This window comes from Nothobranchius furzeri, chromosome 2, assembly GCF_043380555.1.
Source record: "Nothobranchius furzeri strain GRZ-AD chromosome 2, NfurGRZ-RIMD1, whole genome shotgun sequence".
In the NCBI taxonomy this organism is placed as follows: Eukaryota; Metazoa; Chordata; class Actinopteri; order Cyprinodontiformes; family Nothobranchiidae; genus Nothobranchius; species Nothobranchius furzeri.
In genome coordinates this window covers 85,094,768-85,115,004 of record NC_091742.1, presented here as the reverse complement: position 1 = coordinate 85,115,004, position 20,237 = coordinate 85,094,768, and the positions used below count along the sequence as shown (strand labels likewise).

The window sequence follows — 20,237 nt, the reverse complement described above, 5'->3', positions numbered from 1 at the left end:
TTGAAGTGAAAATGGCTATGTTGTTGCTAATTGGCAGGAAATATCTAGAAGAAAGTTCTACAGAAAGTAGCTAAGGGTCCTCAGAAATGTAGCTAGGTTCATCACTAGGCGTTAGGAACAGCGACAAAGTCGCTGAGTTGGCACTACCTCACTCTCTGCTGCTAAAGCTACTGATAGCAAATGCTACGGGCTATGCCCAGGGTATCTGCAGGTTTATGGGAGCCAAATTTAAGACTTTTTAAGACCTTTTTTAAGGCCACTTAGACCAAATTTAAGCTACTTTTAAAATTAAATTTAAGCTAATATTTCCAGCTATTGCCTGGAACCGGTGCTAACCACGTCGCGAATGTAGGATTAGCCATCCAGTTACCATTAAACTTGCCCTTCCCCATGGCACAAGCTCCCACTAGCTTAACCAGCTAATGTGCGCATCTAAAAATAGCCCCCTTTCACAACCAACTGCATGTGTACGGTTCCGCTTACGCCAATATCATACACAAAAAATGCTGAAGACTAACTAGAAATTCAGGAAAACAAAAGGATCTTGTTTATTGGGTCTTTGGTAATTTAAGACCTTTGGAAACTGTATTTAAGGATTATTTGTCATTTTTAAGGATTTTAAGGCCTTAAATTTGGAGAAGCTAATTTAAGACTTTTTAAGACTTTTTAAGGACCCGCGGATACCCTGTATGCCTGAGCGTGAACGCGCATGAAGCAGCCTGCTCGACCCGAGCATCTCTCTTTTTCTGTGATTTTACAGAAAAACAGGCAATCACAGTAAAAATGCCAGGGCTCATTCTACAGGACCAGGGCATTGCAGGAGAATGTATGAAGAAGACATTTATTATTTCTATTCATGTTTTGGCTGTCAAACTTCCATAATGTCCCTTTAAATAGGGAGTTTTACATATGGGCGGACAGTATGATGTATGACTGCACATCGCAATAGAGGTAAATGTTTTACCATCATAAATCAAACTGAGTCGTTTCTCAATTCATCTTCATTTCAATCTGAATTCGTCACCATCTCCTGTTTTCCTTTCAAAATTTCTTAGTATCTGGCTTAGGAACTTAAATTAAGAATACTCAGAGTTTTTCCTGGTTCAAATTGAGGCAGAGGTGGTACCATCCTGACCATGCGCCAGCACATGCATACTCTGTGCATTCAAATGCCTCACTTTTTTAAAGTCCAAATAATTTTTCCTTAAGTGCTCTAATCTAAGCTTCTGTTGATTAGTAGAATATTCCATTTGACGTTTCACATGAAAAAAACTGGTTTGCTGCTAAAAAGTATTAAATAAAACAACAAAATGATCAGGCTGAAATAAAAGACTTATTATAAAAGGCTCAATAATATGCATTAGAGTGGTGTTTAGTTCCCATTTTTCCATTTGAAATTTATAGTTTAAAATAGTTTTAATAATTTGACCTACATTTCAGTAACATTTTAGGTTTGTATTAATAACACTCACCTTAGTCCAAATAACACATAAATATATCCAGTAAAATATAATGCATTTAACAAGCATTTGTATTGGAAATGGTAATAACATTTCATTTCTGCTGCTAAAAATATAATGGTGGTGGCATGTCTATCATGTACGGGTTGGCAATAATCCAGTTAAAATTATGTTCAAAGATAGAAGCGTTTGTGAATTATATACTACAATGGCTTCCCGTACTTCCTGCTCCTGTGTGTGGAGCTGCAATTTGACTCGTATCTGCATTGATTCTGATCCATAGCGCTGCAGGATGCAGAATAAACAGGATGGTGGGGACTTTTCATCCACTTGTAGCGTTTAGTCTTTCTTAGTTTTACGATCACCATATATTTTTATGTGCGCCACTTGATTGTGAGACTGCTACCCGTTAGCTTTAGCGTTATCCAATTTGATCTGCGTGTAGCTGCACTTTTGATCCCAAACTTTGGACCGGTTCTGCCTTTGTGCCTTTGCTGGTTCCTTTATTTTCCTCCACTGCATCCAGATGACCACACTGTGCGCCAGTAAAAAGCATTTTTCTTAAACGTAGCTTACTTTTGTTCAATAAAATTCTGGGGAAAATAGTAATTCAAAGATGTTGCACCAGTGCTATGTTTGAAAATACAGACACGCACAGACAGTTTCTTTCGTTGCACTGTACAGCCCTGCTCTGATATGGAAGAGCCTGGGGAAAATCAGGACGTCAATAGCACCAACCATAGATATTGTGAAAACAGAAGACGGGAGTTGCCGGACTCTGAGGGCGTGGTGATTGGATGCCGGCTGGTCCTTGTTATGGGTAATGAGGCCGGAGAGAACAAAAGGGTGGCAGATCTACCAAGGTGGTGTGTGTGGTCGACCCGTCATTGTGGCACCAGATTCTGGGGGGTGGGGTCATTCGCAGTCGTTTAGGACTGCCGGCGACGAAGATAGTTGAGCAGGTGGTCAGTGTTCCAGAGATTGGAGGGATGGCTTGACGCCTTCTTTAGGTAGCGAGGGCTGGGAATAGTTGGGTGCCAAGACCACACCGACATCTGCCGCCGCAGACTCTGGACGCCGGACCTAAGTTGTGGATTTACCCGCCGTCCTCGCAAGCTGAGACCCAGGGCGTTGGACGGTGTCAGAAGCTCAGACCCCGGGGAGGGGGGTCGCATCAACTGGGACAGCTAAGTACTGCTGCTTGTTTTTATTTATACTGATCAGCTGGCTTTTAGTGTGAAGGACTAGTGTTTTATTGTTGATTGTGATTGTTTTATTATTGCCGGTGTGAATAAAGGCTCTTTTTGGATAAGTTGTTGCCTACTGGTGCTGTTTTCGGGTTCTGGCTAGAGGGCAAGATATTCTGCCCGTGCTCCCACATTACAATATGTACCAACTAGCGAGAAAAGCCATTTTTGATCTTTTTCTGCAGCGGTTTTAGCGCTTTTCAGTGCACCGCTGCTGATACAGCACCCCTGTAGTGGCGCAACGCTGCAACTGCAGTTAAAATAACATCCATATAGCTGGGGGCAGAGTGAAATCAGGCTGGGTCGGCACAAAGTTAGCTGGATGCGGCCGCCACGCAAATTTGAACGCAGGAAAACCCTGTCAAAGTAACTCTTCCCTGAGCTACTGCTAATGCTAGCGTGAGCTACTGTTAACCAGTGGCAGGTGGTGAATTTTTTATTGTGTGGGGCGCATTTATGCTGTCTAGAGATGTTAGACGCGCTAACCATATATCACCACTAGGGGATGCAAAATTACCATTCTTATCATGGAATCCACATTTCTTGCCCCAACAATGATGCTAAATAAAAAGCCTGAAAAAAAGCTAAATACACAGAAAAACACACCAACAATACAGCATCTTCCTATGCACAGAAGCAGCTGTTTAAATTACAGCTCAAGACTCTCCTCTTTACACCTAGATAAATACCATTACTCTTAACAGCAAAACACAAGGAACTCAGCACCAAAACAAACAAAGCCAATTTCATTAGAGGCTGACCGATATGGGTTTTTTAAGGCCCATGCAGATACAGATATTTACTTGTAATTAGGGCTGCAACAAACGATTATTTGGATAATCGATTAATCGGATGGGGTCTCGACACGATTAATCGATTAATCGGATTACATAGGGACATTTTTAAAAACTGCTAGGGAAACGTTATTTTTCTCCTTCCTTCACTTTATTAAACACAACATTATTAGAAAACAGTTCAATAGCAGAAAAACAACATGCCATCACCTAAATTGTCTTATAAGGTGTATAGACAGAGACCCTAAGCTACACCTATCTGTGACCTAAAATGCTTGGTCCAAGTTAAACAGCTTAAAGAGCAAGTCAACCCCTACCAGAGTCTAACTCCACTCCCGCTTCATGTTTGAAAAATGCAACAAATGCTGTTGCCTGGCCCTGGCAGACCGAGAGGGCGGAGCCGCTAACAAATACACACACACACTCAGGCTCACGACAGCATTGTGACATCATAATGTACCAGTTTACATCATAGCATACTTCTTAGCCAATAGCGGTGGCAGATTTAAATTAAAATGCAGTGCAGAGTTTTTACCTGACAACGGCACAACACTGCCAGTTTGAGGCAGAATATTTAAATTTTAACTAAGATGCACTGAAGTGCCAAATTATTGACGACACGTGTCTGCAGCACGATTAGACACTCGTTTATTTAGTTTATCAACAAAAAAAAGTTTATTTGGGGGTGACTTGCTCTTTAAGGGCAATTCTCATCTGTTTTGTTTGATCTCATCTGTAGACATTTATTATAATTGGGGATGTCAAACAACTAATTTTTAAATGTAATTAAACATAGGCTGTGAATTAATCAAAATTAATCACTATTTCCAAAAATGACTGAAACAATACCAAATAAAACAAAAATAAATGAATGCCACCCTCCTTGCGATGATGCCCTGGGCAACTGCCGTCAAGTCACATCAAGAAATGCTGCTGATCATTCCAATGATCCCAAATAGACTCACATTAGGCCACATGAAAGCAACTGAACCCAAAATTATATTAACCAGTATATAACTGCACTCTCTCACACAACATGCCTGCAGCAGCAGTTAGGACTCCTCTCCCTTTTAAAAGCGTTTTCGCTTCTGAGGACATTGTGGTTGTAAAACCACATGTTAGTAGTCTGGCCCCGGTGTGATCAACCAGTTTCTGCGGGAATGTGACGGCGGAACCGGTTCGCAGAGGCGCGAGTCCCCCCCCGCCTATCTAATAGTGTTGCGCTTACAATTTTATAGACTTTTTTTAACGAGCTTAGCGCATGTCTAGCCTGTGTAATAATCCAGGGCTTGGGTGAATCACTTTTGAAAAGTTTTTAACTTACCCGGACACCGAGCTCTCTCCTTCCTCGCTGATGATTCTGACATGCTTGCGTTTAAGACGCTGCATCATCACCGTAGTATCCCCGTGCCATGCTAAGTCTGACCTACAAACGTTGCATGTCTTCGCCTGATTTAACTGAAAATGCTCCCAAACTTTAGAAGTTTTTACTTTTTTGGGGTCTCGCTGCTTCTGCCATGTTCCTCTTACAAACACCTGCCGGCTCTCCACCGGTCTGCGCGCAACGGCGGGCGGGAGGGGAGGGGGCTTTTGGAAGAGTTGCGCAACACAACAAATCGATGACGCAATTCGTTGCCAACGCTTTTAGTAATCGATTTTCATCGAATTTATCGATTCGTTGTTGCAGCCCTACTTGTAATGTCCACTAATGGTCAGTTTTAACCTACATGCCACTGGTCATCTGCAGACATAAGTTCCATCCTCCAAGGTGGATTTTACACTATCTTCCTACAAGCCCAGAAGGATACTGCAACCTTGTTGACATTTCAGAAGGAACATGATGTCAGCCTGTGTTCCTAAACAAAGTCTTCTTTGATAACATCGCAGGAGCGCCCACTCTCTGAATAAAGTGAACATTTTCAGCTCATATGAGTCAATTAATCATGAAATGAAATTAACAGATGTTATATGGATAACAATGTTTTGATTAATCTGTGCTTAAACTACTGAAAGTTTGAAATGAAATGAATTATTACATTGAATGATTTATATATGTGGTAATCAGTACAGTTTGATATGACAAGGCAATCATCACCTGCACTCAGACACAAGGACAAATTAAAGTTGAGTTAAACTCATGACACATAGATATTTCTTTACCCCAAATCAGAGCATCCGTAACTGAAAGAAGGCGTGATGTTCTGAGATTCTTGGTAATAGAACGCTACGGAACAGCCGTCCGGAGCAAAACCTCTTTAACTCAGCATTTTTGACAAGCTGTCAAAACCCTGCTAAAAGCTACTGACACAGCAAACGGTTCCTGCAGAACAAAGCTGACATTGTTCCGACTCCCTAAGAGTGCTTCTAGACGCAATGGTTCCATACAGCTGTTGTGACCCGGAAACATCCCTGGACTGGAGAGCCGGTGCTGCGGTTATTCTACAAACCTCGGTGCCCAGAGGTCATCCGACCTCCCTGACCTTCGCATCCACGAAGAGGGTCTTCCAAAGGGTGAGGTAGACACAGCACGATCGCGTCTGATGTGGCTTTGATAAGAATCAACTTCATAGCTTAACGCAAACCAAATTCTTTCCATTTTACACCCAGGACTCAAGTCTTCTAGACACAAAGGTTCTGATAGCCTCACATTAGGGCTGGGCGATATGACGATTTTAGACCGTTTCACGATCTACACATCTGACGGTCTGTCATTTTTGAGAGACCTTTTTATCACGATTCACAGCTGTGCTGTTGAATTTCTGCCTCTGAATGAAAAGGGAACTTACCCCAGGCGAATGACACGCCTTTGTTTGACCCTTAACCAATCAGAGTGAGTCACGGTAATATATTAGTGCCCCGCTTGTTTTCACCTGTGTGTGAACAAACATGGCTTCGGCCGAGGCTGAGAGCGACAGCGAGGTTTTCGTTCCGAAGAGGAACGCCTCGTCCATTATATGGAACTGGTTTGGTTTTTCACCAGATGACAAAGAGCAGCGAAACGTCATTTACAAGGAGAGCGTCAAGGCAAGTGATGGCAACACCACAAACTTGTTTAATCACTTGAAAAGAAGGCATCCCAAACAATACAATGAGAGCCAGCTGGCAGCTAAAGCTAAAAAGCCTGCGGCTACAGCGGCTAGTGCTTCTTCCAGGCAGCAAACGCTAACAAACACACACAAAACTCACTCCCTACGACAGAGGCAGCAGACGATGGAACAGTGTGACAGATGCAGTGACGTACCACTTGGTTAAAGATTTGTGTCCCGTACGAACAGTAGGAGTGGGATTTAAGAAAATGATAAAAACATTGGATCCGCGCTACGAATTTTCCAGCCGCAAGCATTTTTCGAACACCGCCATTCCACGCATGTACGCTGAATGCAAAGTGAGAGTTGCAGAAAATATTCAGAATGCGCAGTTTTTTGCTACCACAAGCGATCTCTGGTCCAGCCGCACATCAGAGCCGTATTTGAGCTTAACTATCCACTACATGAGCAACTGGGAGCTACATAGTATTTTGAACAAGTTAATGTTTGCACAATACGTTTGCAATTGACATGTTTGCACTTTAAATATGTTTACGATTTTAATTTATGTTAAGTTACTTGAAAAATGAGAAAAACTGATTTTTGTAATTGTTTCTCTCAGGGCTTTTATCATCTCTGGTGTGAGTTTAAAATATAAGTGTGTTAGCACTGTGTTGATTATCCCTAATATGTTTATTTATTCAATGTTTCTCTTTAATACGCAATTGAAGTTATGCTATTCATGGATAAAAAATCGAGATTAAATCGAAATCGTGATAAAATATTGGAAAAATCGTGATATTCTATTTTTGCCATATCGCCCAGCCCTACCTCACATTAACATATAGTCACCATATATCACATTCCATCCACCTAGATTCATCCATCACAGTAATATTAGTTAACTTGTCACGTTTTAATTGTTTGGAAAATAAATTCTTACTTTTTATAAACTTGACTCGCTTCCTGAATTAATACGAAGTGTTTACAATCCCTGAATAAACAAAGAATCCTAGAATCTTCTGATTAAACATCCAAAGACCAAGCAGGGTGATATTCTATATTTATATAGAGTATCACAGCTTATTGGTCATAAGGTAATATATTAAGCTTAAAAACACTACATTTACCACTCTACATACTAAAGAATTATATATACACACACACACTCACCTAAAGGATTATTAGGAACACCATACTAATATGGTGTTTGACCCCCTTTCGCCTTCAGCTCTGCCTTATTTCTACGTGGCATTGATTCAACAAGGTGCTGAAAGCATTCTTTAGAAATGTTGGCCCATATTGATAGGATAGCATCTTGCAGTTGATGGAGATTTGTGGGATGCACATCAAGGGCACGAAGCTCCCGTTCCACCGCATCCCAAAGATGCTCTATCGGGTTGAAATCTGGTGACTGTGGGCCGTTGTAGTACAGTGAACTCATTGTCATGTTCAAGAAACCAACTTGATTGGAGCTTTATGACATGGTGCATTATCCTGCTTGAAGTAGCCATCAGAGGATGGGTACATGGTGGTCATGAAGGAATATCGTCAGAAACAATGTCCAGGTAGCCCGTGGCATTTAAACGATGCCGTGCCAAGAAAACATCTCCCACACCATTACACCACCACCACCAGCCTGCACAGTGGTAACAAGACATGATGGATCCATGTTCTCATTCTGCTTACGCCAAATTCTGACTACAATTTGAATGTCTCAACAGAAATCCAGACTCATCAGACCAGGCAACACTTTTCCAGTCTTCAACTGTCCAATTTTGGTGAGCTTGTGCAAACTGTAGTCTCTTTTTCCTATTTGTAGTGGAGAGGAGTGGTACCCGATGGAGTCTTCTGCTGTTGTAACCCATCCACCTCTAGGTTGTGCCTGTTGTGGCTTCACAAATGCTTTGCTGCATTCCTCGGTTGTAAAGAGTGGTTATTTCAGTCAAAGTTGCTCTTCTATCAGCTTGAATCAGTCGGCCCATTCTCCTCTGACCTCAAGCATCAACAAGGGATTTTTGCCCACAGGACTGCCACATACTGGATGTTTTTCCCTTTTTACACCATTCTTTGTAAACCCTAGAAATGGTTGTGCGTGAAAATCCCAGTAACTGAGCAGATTGTGAAATACCCAGACCGGCCCGTCTGGCACCAACAACCATGTCACACTAAAAAAAGCTTAAATCTCCTTTCTTTCCCATTCTGACAATCAGTTTGGAGTTCAGGAGATTGTCTTGACCAGGAAAACACACTCCTAAATGCATTGAAGCAACTGCCATGTGATTGGTTGATTAGATAATTGTATTAAGGAGAAGTTGAACAGGCGTTCCTAATAATCATTTAGGTTAGTGTATATACATGTTTTACCAGCAAACTGATTGTGAAAGACAACTGAACACTCACTGAGTGCAACATTAATTAAATAAGTCAATAAATCTCTTAATATTTAATGAACTTCAAATGTAAAACAAACTTAAAACCTTTTAAAAAACGGTGTGTAGGGGTCCTACAGGTCCTTTCTTCAGTCTAGTAGTGGTGGCAGTTGGCCACACAGGTGCTTCATTTTTATTTGTTTTAATTGGAGCTCTCGATTTACCGGTCGATCTACGTTCCTACCCTCACCTATGGTCGTGAGCTTTGGGTAGTGACCGAAAGAACGAGATCACGGATACAAGCGGCCAAAATGAGTTTTCCCTGAAGAGTGGCTGGGCTCTCCCTTAGAGATAGGGTGAGAAGCTCGGTCATTCGGGAGGGGCTCGGAGTAGACCCGCTGCTCTTCCACATCGAGAGGAGCCAGCTGAGGTGGCTCAGGCATCTGGTCAGGATGCCTTCTGGACGCCTCCCTGGTGAGGTTTTCCGGGCACGTCCAACCGGGAGGAGGCCTAAAGGGAGACCCAGGACACGGTGGAGGGACTATGTCTCTCACCTGGCCAGGTAACATCTTGGGATTCCCCCGGAGGAGCTAGCCCAAGTGGCTGGGGAGAGGGAGGTCTGGGCCTCTCGACTTAGGCTACTGCCCCCGCGACCCGACTCCGGATAAGCAGATGAAAATGGATGGATGGATATTTTAAACGGCTTTTTCAAAAAAAAATTGGACCGATGACCGATATAGAAAATTTTAATAAATTTCATGAAGTCAAAAGCATAAATTCAGTCTTACCTTTGCTGGTTTATGGTCATAATAATCCTTGTTGTTGAAAAAACAAAACACTTGCTTAATGTAATCCAACGTCCCAACATCACACTGAGATGATTCTTGACTATCTTGTGCTTTTTTTTTATTTTTATTTTTATTTTTTACTGCTTGGGTGTTTACAAGTCTCTGAAGCTACATCCCATCATTTTCCAGTTTTTCATAATTAAAAAAAAACCTTCACATGGTGTACTCAGCTGCACTAAAACAAAGAACGGTGAAAAAAAGAGAATGGTGAACTGTGGGGATCTTCTGGTTCCGGGTGAACATCCTATTTTAGCTGAGATTCCACCTGTCAGTGTTAGCAGTGTTTTTACCATCCTTTCTACACCGTCATGTCATAAACACAGTGAAATAAGCTTTGGATCATGTGAGTAGTGGCTATTTGTCCATAAAACTTAAAAAATAATCAAATACCGGTACTTTCAAATGGCCACTGGGCTACATCGAGGGTTAGGCTTTACGCACGGGTAAAAAAAAAAAGGTTTCAAATAAAGCAATGTCCATGCCAAAATTGTGTTTGGTGGTGGTTTATTCACTCAAGCAGCAAGGGCACAAATTTTTCCGTCAACTCTGTCTGTGTGTGTGTGGTAAAAAACCATGTTCCCTCACAACCCTTGCTGCTCCACCCACCTTGACCTAATTATACCAATAATCACCCACACCTGACCAATAAACAATAAACTAATTAGCCAAACTAATAAATAAAAAGCATAATGCAAAACAAACCACAAAATAAAGAAAATAAACTAGGCTATAACTTAAGCCTACATAATACAAAGAACCTATGAAACTCCAAAAATACACAAACTAAACACCCCACTTAGACCAATAGTAGACAGCATAGGTACACCAACATACAACATGGCAAAAGAAATCAGCTAAATCATCAGCCTATTATTAGGTAACACAGATCAACACTGCAAAAATAGAATAGAACTGGCAAAAAAAAAAACTAAAGGAGATTACAATAGAAGACGACATACCCATCTCACATGACGTCACATCCATGTTCACAAAAACACCAACCCAAAAAACCATAGACATAGTAGTTAACAGAATCAGACAAGACAAGACTTTACACAAAAGAACAAACCTCACAGCAGATGACATAGCACAACTGATAGGACTGGTAGCTAACGCCACATACTTCACACATACAATGACACAATATTGACCCTTTGCACCAACGTCACTTAATCACGTGGGTCCACCATGGTGGACGCCGGCAAAAGCATGTAAACAGTGAGCGACACGAGTACTAAACAAAGGGAAAAGCAGAGCCTGAAATTGTTTTTGCGATCAAAACAAAACTCCTCCAGCATTCCTTCAACTAGCTCATGCCCAGTTCAGTTATCAGAAGAAGTAGCGCTTCTAGCTCATAAAGAGTATGTTAACTAGCTTACCAACGTTGGCTTACGTTCTCTCTGCAGCTGTTCACCGATGTAAACATGTTGCTGACTTTGCCTAAATTCACCCCTCTGGATTTCTAACATTATGTTATAAACAGCATTTCACTTAACACCAAAGCTGAATTTAAAGTCCGGATCCCTACCAGCTTCTGTTGCTGGTGGTGTTACCGGGTTCAGCTGCTGCTCTCACACCGGAATGAGAAGATGTCTGAACGCCGACGCTCACATAAATAAATAACTTAATTTTAGCACATGTAATCATACATCTGAGCTTTGCTTTAATATTGTTAATAAATTATCTTGCTTTACACTACAGTGGACAGCGCGCATCCTCCGTGGTGAAATACCCATCCATCAGGATTATCAATAACTAGTATAAACACATTTACCCTTGTCCCTATCTTCCTCGTGAAATAAATGAACGTTAATCTTACCCGGTAAAAACATGTTCGCTGCAAATCTTAGGCCTGCTAGTCCGCTTGATTGATTGATCGCTTGCAGTTCATCTCTGTTCTCAGTCTCCATCAAAGTTATTAAAAAGAAAAAAAGAGTTGAGTTTACATCCTTGTCTCTTAGTGCAGCCAACCATGCAGCAAGCTAAAACCATTTTACTGTCAAATTGTCATGAACTCCTCCTCTTAACCTCCTCTGCGGGCCGGGCTGGCGCTGCACTCCAGTTCCCAGCATGCCTGTCACCGACGCTTCCCGGTGACGTCATCCCGCTGAGCCTATTTAAGGACCTGTCACAGCGGAGCCGGCACTCAGTCATCATCTAACGATAGACGCCAAGCCATTCTAAGACCTAAGACACTAACTCTACAAACCATACGGGAAGAGAACTTCCCACGCTGCCACATATCAGTCTCCATCCACCACTCTCTCCGCGCCTGGGTCTCATAACCACTCCAGCTCAGCCCACCGAACCTGACAGGATGACTGAGTCCCGAGTAGACCCAGCGGAGATCGCACAGCTGCGAGCTGAGGTAGCGCAGCTGCTCAGCCGAGTAGAACGCCAGGAGGCGGACAACGCCCAACTCCGTGTGGAGAACAATCAGCTGCGTGCTGTTACTGATCGCCTCGCATCCAAACTCGATTCCGTCACCGAACTGGTAGTCCAACTCTCCTCAGCCCTCCAACGACAGTCATCTGCCACTCCTAACGTGGTGGAGCCGTATCTAAGTCTCCCAGAGAAATGGGATGGGATTAAAGGATCCCCGGAGAGCATGTTGGCCATTCTGTCAATGACTTTTGAGTGTCAGCCGGCACGCTACCCGACTTCCTGCTCTCGCGTGGCTCTGTTAACCTCCCTGCTGACTGGGCGAGCCGGTGAATGGGCGGCTGCTCTGTACCATCAGAAGTCCCCAGTCTGCAACGACTATGAAGCCTTCGTGAAAGAACTGAAGAAGGCATTCGTTCATCCCAGCAGCGAGGTCGCAGATGAGACACGCCTGCTCCAGCTTCGACAAGGCTCTCAGACCGTGGCCGAATTCACCTCACGCTTCCGGACCACCGCTGCCCGTCTAACCTGGGGTGATGCCGCGGTGAAGGCTGTGTACTTGGAGGGATTGTCACCCCGCATCCGTGAGGGCATGATTGGTCACGAGGCTCCAACCACCCTGGACCAGGCGGTGGACCTGGCTCTCCAGCTGGACCGCTGCCTCCTCACCAGACCAGGAGTGAGGGCGGTTCCCGTACAATCCCGAACTTTCCCCCGCCGTCAGGAGAACCAACCCATGGAGGAACCCATGCAACTGGGTCATTTGCCCCCCGAGGAACGGGCGCGCCGTTTTCAGGAGGGACGATGCGCCTATTGTGGGGCTCTGGGTCATCCCCGTGCAACATGCCCCATACGCCCGGGAAACGGTCCCTCCGGGTCGGTGTAGGAGCTGCCTCACTCGGAGTTTCCACTCATGCAGCTCCTCATCACACCACCCTCTCGGTCTCCTTCCAGCTGAGCCAAGGACCGGTCCCCCTGGTGGCCCTCCTCGACACCGGAGCTGCAGAAAGCTTTATCGATCAGGGGTTGGTCAACCGGCTCAAGATTCCACTCACCCTCCTCGATCATCCCGTTCCCGTCACCTCAGTGGACGGGCGCCCTCTCATGCCATATCCGATCACGCACCGAACCCAGAACCTCCGGATGACCATCGGAGAACACGTAGAGACCCTTCATTTCTTGGTCATTCACGCCCCTACGACTCCTCTCATTCTGGGTCATTCCTGGTTCCGCCTCCACGACCCTCACATCTCCTGGTCCACCAGTAAAGTCATGGCATGGGGTGTTAACTGTCGCCTTCATCATCCGTCTCCAGGATCACAGCCTAGGGAGACACCACCCAAGGATGTGGATTTAACACTCCTTCCAGGATCACAGCCTAGGGAGACACCACCCAAGGACGTGGATTTAACACTCCTTCCACCCCAATACCACGATCTGGCTCGGGTCTTTGCAAAAGAGCCTACCACCAAGCTGCCTCCTCATCGCCCCTACGATCTGGAGATCAGGCTTCAGCCTGGAACCACCCCGCCTCGGGGTCGGCTGTTCTCGCTCTCCCCGGCAGAGACCCAGGCGATGGACGCTTACATCAATGAGGCTCTCCAGAAGGGGTTTATCCGACATTCCACGTCTCCTGGGGCGGCAGGGTTCTTCTTTGTGAAGAAGAAGGAAGGTGACCTCCGGCCCTGTATAGACTATCGTGGATTGAATAAAATCACCATCAGGGACCGCCATCCTCTTCCCTTAATGAGCACGGCTCTGGACGCCACTGCCCAAGCCACACTGTTTACCAAGCTGGACCTCCGCAGTGCATACAACCTCATCCGCATAAAGGAAGGAGAGGAGTGGAAAACCGCTTTCATTACACCCACTGGACATTATGAGTACCTGGTCATGCCCTTCGGCCTCTGCAACAGCCCTGCCGTTTTCCAGCGTTTCATCACTGATGTCCTCCGTGACATGCTGGGTCGTTGGGTTTTTGTTTATTTGGACGACATCCTCATCTACTCCCGCACGGCCGAGGAACACACCCAGCATGTTCGAGCCGTTCTGTCACACCTCCTGGAGCACGACTTATTCTGTAAACTGGAGAAGTGTGCTTTTCACCAGGAGTCCACCTCGTTTCTGGGATTCATCATCTCCTCCCAGGGCCTGCGCATGGACCCACAGAAGGTTCAGGCGGTCGCGCAGTGGCCACTACCCAAGACCCTGAAGCAGTTGCAGAGTTTCCTGGGGTTCTGCAACTTCTACCGCCGGTTTATCCGCAACTTCAGCGCCCTGGCGTCACCATTAACTTCCCTGACGAAAACAACCAATCAGCCTTGCCCTTTCCGCCTCTCCCCGGAGGCTGTTGCTGCCTTCCATGAGCTGGTCCGCCGCTTTGTAAGCGAGCCCATCCTCCTCCACCCGGACCTAACCCGGCCTTTCGTTGTGGAGGTGGACGCCTCTGAGACGGGCGCGGGAGCCGTACTGTCACAACGTGGCCAGGACTCCAAACTCCATCCCTGCGCATTCTTTTCCCGGAAGTTCTCTCCTACCCAGCAGAACTATGGGGTCGGGGACCGGGAATTGTTGGCGATAAAGTGGGCCCTGGAGGAGTGGCGACAGTGGCTCCTGGGTACCCCCACTCCTTTTCTAATCTGGACTGATCATCAGAACCTCATCCATATTCAGACCGCTCGCCAACTCAACCCTCGTCAGGCCCGGTGGGCCCTCTTTTTCGAACCTTATAACTTTCACATCGCCTACCGCCCCGGCTCAAAGAACCTCAAGGCGGACGCCCTGTCCCGTCAACACACCCAGGATCCAAGGCCTCCTGAACCGAGGTCCATCCTCCCGACCGAACGGTTCTTGGCCGCCCTGCAATGTCCCCTGGAAGCCTCCATCCGGGCGGCTCTCCCGGCGGACCCGGCGCCCCCAGAGACGCCTCCTAACCGCCTTTACGTTCCGGCCGTGTGTCGACAGGAGGCCTTGAGGTGGGGGCATAGTTCACGGCTCGCGGGACACCAAGGCCAGGCTCGTACCTTCCAGTTCCTCCGCCGGGCCCTGTGGTGGCCCTCTATGAGAAAGGACGTGCGTGAATACACCGCTGCATGTGACACTTGCGCCCGGTCTAAGTCCACCACCCAACCTGGAGCCGGGGAATTGCAACCGCTCCCTGTGCCTAAAAGGCCGTGGTCGCACATAGGTGTGGACTTTGTCACGGGGCTTCCCGTTGCCGACCACCTGGACACCATCCTCACCATCACCGACCGCTTTTCGAAGGCTGTGCATTTAGTGGCTATGGCAGGGCTCCCCACGGCTAAGAAGACGGCGGAGCTCCTCCTCGATCATGTGGTGAGGCTCCACGGATTCCCCCAGGACGTGGTGTCTGACAGAGGGCCTCAGTTCATCTCACGTTTCTGGAAGGCTTTCTGTCGGTTGGTGGGCGCTTCTGCCAGTCTGTCGTCAGGCTATCATCCCCAGACTAATGGTCAGACGGAGAGAGCAAACCAGCAGCTTGGGCGTTACTTACGCTGCTTCGCCTCGTCTCAACCGTCCACCTGGCCTCGTTACCTCCTATGGGCGGAGCTCTCTCACAACCTCCAGACGTCCTCCGCCACGGGTCTATCGCCCTTCGAGACCTGCTACGGATACCAGCCCCCTCTTTTTGACCATCAGGTGCCGGAGGTGGAGGTTCCGGCGGCTCAGGATATGGTCCGCCGCTGCCATCTCGCTTGGATCAGGGCTCGCGCCGCCATCACCCGGGCTAGTACGGAATACTCCCGACAACACTGCCGCCGCCACCGGCCCGGCCCTGTGTTCCAGCCTGGTGACCGGGTTTGGCTCTCTACCGCAAACCTCCGGTTTCCGGCTGGTTCCAGGAAGCTGTCGCCTCGCTTTTTGGGGCCCTTCCCAGTCCGAGATGTCCTCGGTCCGGTCGCTTACCGGCTGCGCCTCCCTTCCACTCTTAAGGTGCACCCGGTATTCCACGTCTCACAGCTCAAGCCGGTGGTGTCTTCTCCTCTCCATCCGCCTCCGGCCCGGGTGCCGACGCCCCGAGATGTCGATGGGGACCCCGTCTACACCGTCCGCAAGATTCTGGACGCCCGCCGCCGGGGCCGTGGATGGCAGTATTTGGTGGACTGGCAGGGTTACGGTCCGGAGGAACGTAGCTGGGAGCCTGCCCGCTCGTTTCTGGATCCTTCCCTGTTGGCTGATTTCTGGTCTCGTCGCCCTGGGCCTTCTGGAGCCGTCCCTCGCGGGGGGGGTCCTGTCATGAACTCCTCCTCTTAACCTCCTCTGCGGGCCGGGCTGGCGCTGCACTCCAGTTCCCAGCATGCCTGTCACCGACGCTTCCCGGTGACGTCATCCCGCTGAGCCTATTTAAGGACCTGTCACAGCGGAGCCGGCACTCAGTCATCATCTAACGATAGACGCCAAGCCATTCTAAGACCTAAGACACTAACTCTACAAACCATACGGGAAGAGAACTTCCCACGCTGCCACATATCAGTCTCCATCCACCACTCTCTCCGCGCCTGGGTCTCATAACCACTCCAGCTCAGCCCACTGAACCTGACACAAATCAACTAAATAAAAGCAATAAAAGGCTACAAACTGGCTTGTTTTGACTACCTTCACTGGAGTTTCTACGGGTGTAAACGGTCTTTTTGCCGTCCATCATGGCGAAGGTGGTGGTCACATGAGTGGCGTGACGTCACGTGCAAAGGGTCAAAACAAACAACTGGAAGACTTCTCCATGGGCAACCCGTTATCAGCCACCCTGTGCGAGTTTTTCATGGAAGACCTAGAACAAAAAGCCATAGCCACTGCCCCCAAAGTGCTTGAAAAGAAAAAAAGTAGGTAGATTTATCCCCAATAGACATTTTTACCAGTGAAAAGCAATAATATATAAGCATTTAATATTTATACATGTGATAGAATCAGATCACCCCAGAAGTCAGTACCACATCCAGGGCCGTATCAAGACATTTGAGGACCAAGACAAATATAGGCTTGGAGCTAGGGCTGCAACAAACGATTATTTGGATAATCGATGAATCGGATGGGGTCTCGACACGATTAATCGATTAATCGGATTACATGGGGAAATTTTTAAAATCTGCTAGGGAAACGTTATTTCTCTCCTTCCTTCACTTTATTTAACACAACATTATTAGAAAACAGTTCAATAGCAGAAAAACAACATGCCATCACCTAAATTGTCTTATAAGGTGTATAGACAGAGACCCTAAGCTACATCTATCTGTGACCTAAAATGCTTGGTCCAAGTTAAACAGCTTAAGGGCAATTCTCATCTGTTTTGTTTGATCTCATCTGTAGACATTTATTATAACTGGGGATGTCAAACAACTAATTTTTAAATGTAATTAAACATAGGCTTTGAATTAATCAAAATTGATCACTATTTCCAAAAATGACTGAAAAAATAAGTTGTCACACACTCCATGGAAACTTTCAGAGAATCCACAAATAGTGGCTTTCAAATGGTTTTGTTACTTTCTGCAAGTTTAGAAAAGAAGCAGATGAGACAGCATGTCTGATAATTTAGTTTTTCATCTGATAATATTAGAACATGTTAGTAATGCCTGAGGGGCTTTTATAAACACTGTATAACTAACACTACTGGAGAGGGTATGAATTACACAGAGGCTTCTGAGGAGCCCAGTTATGGGGGGGGGGGGGGGGGCATTTTGCCTTGGCCCCCAAAATGTCTTGAAACGGCCCTGGGTGTGTGACTGAGAGTTGAAGGTGACCTGAATTGTATCAAATTTATAAATATTACATGTGTGTAACTTATTGTTTTATAGGAAAAAAAGAAGTAGTGGAGATAAATCTACCTACATTTTACTTTTCAACACTTTGTTTTGTTTTCTTGTTTTTATTGAACTATTTTCCTGTCCTGTCTGTCTCTCATCTTCCTGCATCTCCTCTTAATTCTCCAGAAAATCTGTTACCTGGATTCTTACTTTTTCACCTCATCAGTTACTTCTGAGCAGATCAAAGGGATCTCCTGACCACAAAGCGCAGAGCGCGCTTTCGATGCTGCGTGAGGTGAAATCACTGCAGCACAGGTGATGAGCTCCGCAGTAGCAGAGCGCTGCAGGCACAAATAAGACAGAAAATAGAGAACATGTGCAGACATGAACGATCGTGTACTAATTATGGTTTTTTGGTTGCGCCACTTTGAGAATGGACCGTGCGCTGGAAGCAGCTGCCTGGATCGCTGCGCAACAATGCGCTGTGCCGCTCTCTGCTCAAAAGAGTCCAAAAATGATATAATATAGAAAACTTTTTTCCGGTTCCCCTGGATGTGTAGGATATACAGCTCCCCCATAATTCGATCCCTGCTCCTGGATGAAAAGCCGGACATTTTCATCAATACAAGAACCCGCAGTCCGGACGCGCCGGACAGAGAGTGAAAAGTGGACACGTCCGGGGAAAACGGAACGTACGGTCACCATAGTCCTCATAAAGCTGGAAATTATACAGTATTTTGCTCGTGCCCTGGGCAATTGCCCAGTTAATCCGGCCTTGGGCGGAACCGGTTCGCAGCAGCGCGAGTCCCGCCGCTCATCTAATAAGCGTCGCGCTCACGACTTTAGACTCTTTTTTTTAGGAGCTTAGGGCATGTCTAGCCTGTGTAATAATCCGGGACTTGGATGAATCACTTTTGAAAAGTTTTTAATTTACCCGGACACAGAGTTCTCTCCTTCCTCGCTGATGATCCCGACATGCTTGCGTTTAAGACGCTGCATCATCCCGTGCCATGCCAAGTCTGACCTAAACGTTGCAGGTAACGAATGTCTTCGCCTGATTTAACTGAAAATGCTCCCAAACTTAAAAAGCTTTTACTTTTTTGACTCTCGCTGCTTCTGCTATGTTCCTCTTCCAAACACCTGCCGGCTCTCCCTCGCGCTGATCTGTCTGCGCGCAACGGCGGGCGGGAAGGGGGGACGCTTTTGGAAGAGTTGTGCGACACAACGAATCGATGACGCAATTCGTTGCCAACGCTTTTAGTAATCGATTTTCATCGAATTTATCGATTCGTTGTTGCAGCCCTACTTGGAGCCCCCACCACCTCACTCCCTGCTCAGTTAATTTAAGATGGCAGCGTGCTGAGAGTACAGATTGTTGTTGCTTTTATTTAATAAACAATCATTTTAAAGCACTGTTATTATATCTGACTGTTTTTAACAGCAATCCTAGCTCAGACACCACATCACTTTCCACATATATGTCATGAGCTCACTGAGCGCAGATTACCAGATTCATATGGAAGTTGTTTTGGTGAAAGTAACTTAAAGTAATGCAAAAGTAGTGTAATGCCTTACATTTTAAAATCAGTAATATGGTAATGTAATGAATTACTTTAAAATGAGGACAAGTAATAAATAATGCATTAAAGTTTTGAAGTAACTTGCCCAACATGTTGTGTGTTGACTTATGTACGGCCCGCCGTGTGTGTGTGCGTGCGTGTGTGTGTGAACCATGTTTAGTAGGAAGGGCATGACTCTGCATGTCATCATTTAGTGTTTATAGGTCAAAAAAGGTCCCCATTAGACGTGCTGTCACTTCTTAGGATGACCAGAAAATAGCCGCCACATGGGGGTGGTTAAAGAGAGAAACAAACATCTGCAAAAACACAAACACACCTTCGATTAGCCTTCAATAGCCCAGTCCCTCCGCTGCATTTCCTTTTCCATCCACGGCCCGTTTCCTCTTAGAGACAATAGCAAAGACCAAGAGCAGTCTCTCGGTAAATTTCCATTTCTGAGATGGATTTCTAAATAAAGCCGACTCACACGTATCTAATTTTAAAAATGGCACGCTGCTGTGGTGTAAAGTGTTCGTGTGCCAAGCCTTACCATGAAGGGCTGAGCAGAAACAGGGCTGCGACCAAATGCAGAAGAAATAACGCTGCATCAATTACAGGCTTCTGCTAAAAGCCACCAGTTACAACCAGCAGCTAATGTCACGTCTTCGGTTTGAAAAAGAGACAGAAGGAAACCCTCTCGTTCACAAAGAGAACTCTCTGAGTCTAAACAAGCAGGGATTGTAAAGGCAGCTGCATTTGAGGCTCCCTGATTTAGCGTATAGATTTG

The 20,237-nt window shown here is 46.0% G+C and overlaps 1 protein-coding gene across 2 annotated transcripts in view; it reads right to left on the bottom strand.

The window, feature by feature from the left end:
* Window positions 1-20,237, bottom strand: part of exoc6b (exocyst complex component 6B) — a 120,928-nt gene that overhangs the window by 99,903 nt on the left and 788 nt on the right. The gene's annotated exons all lie outside the window — the stretch shown is intronic.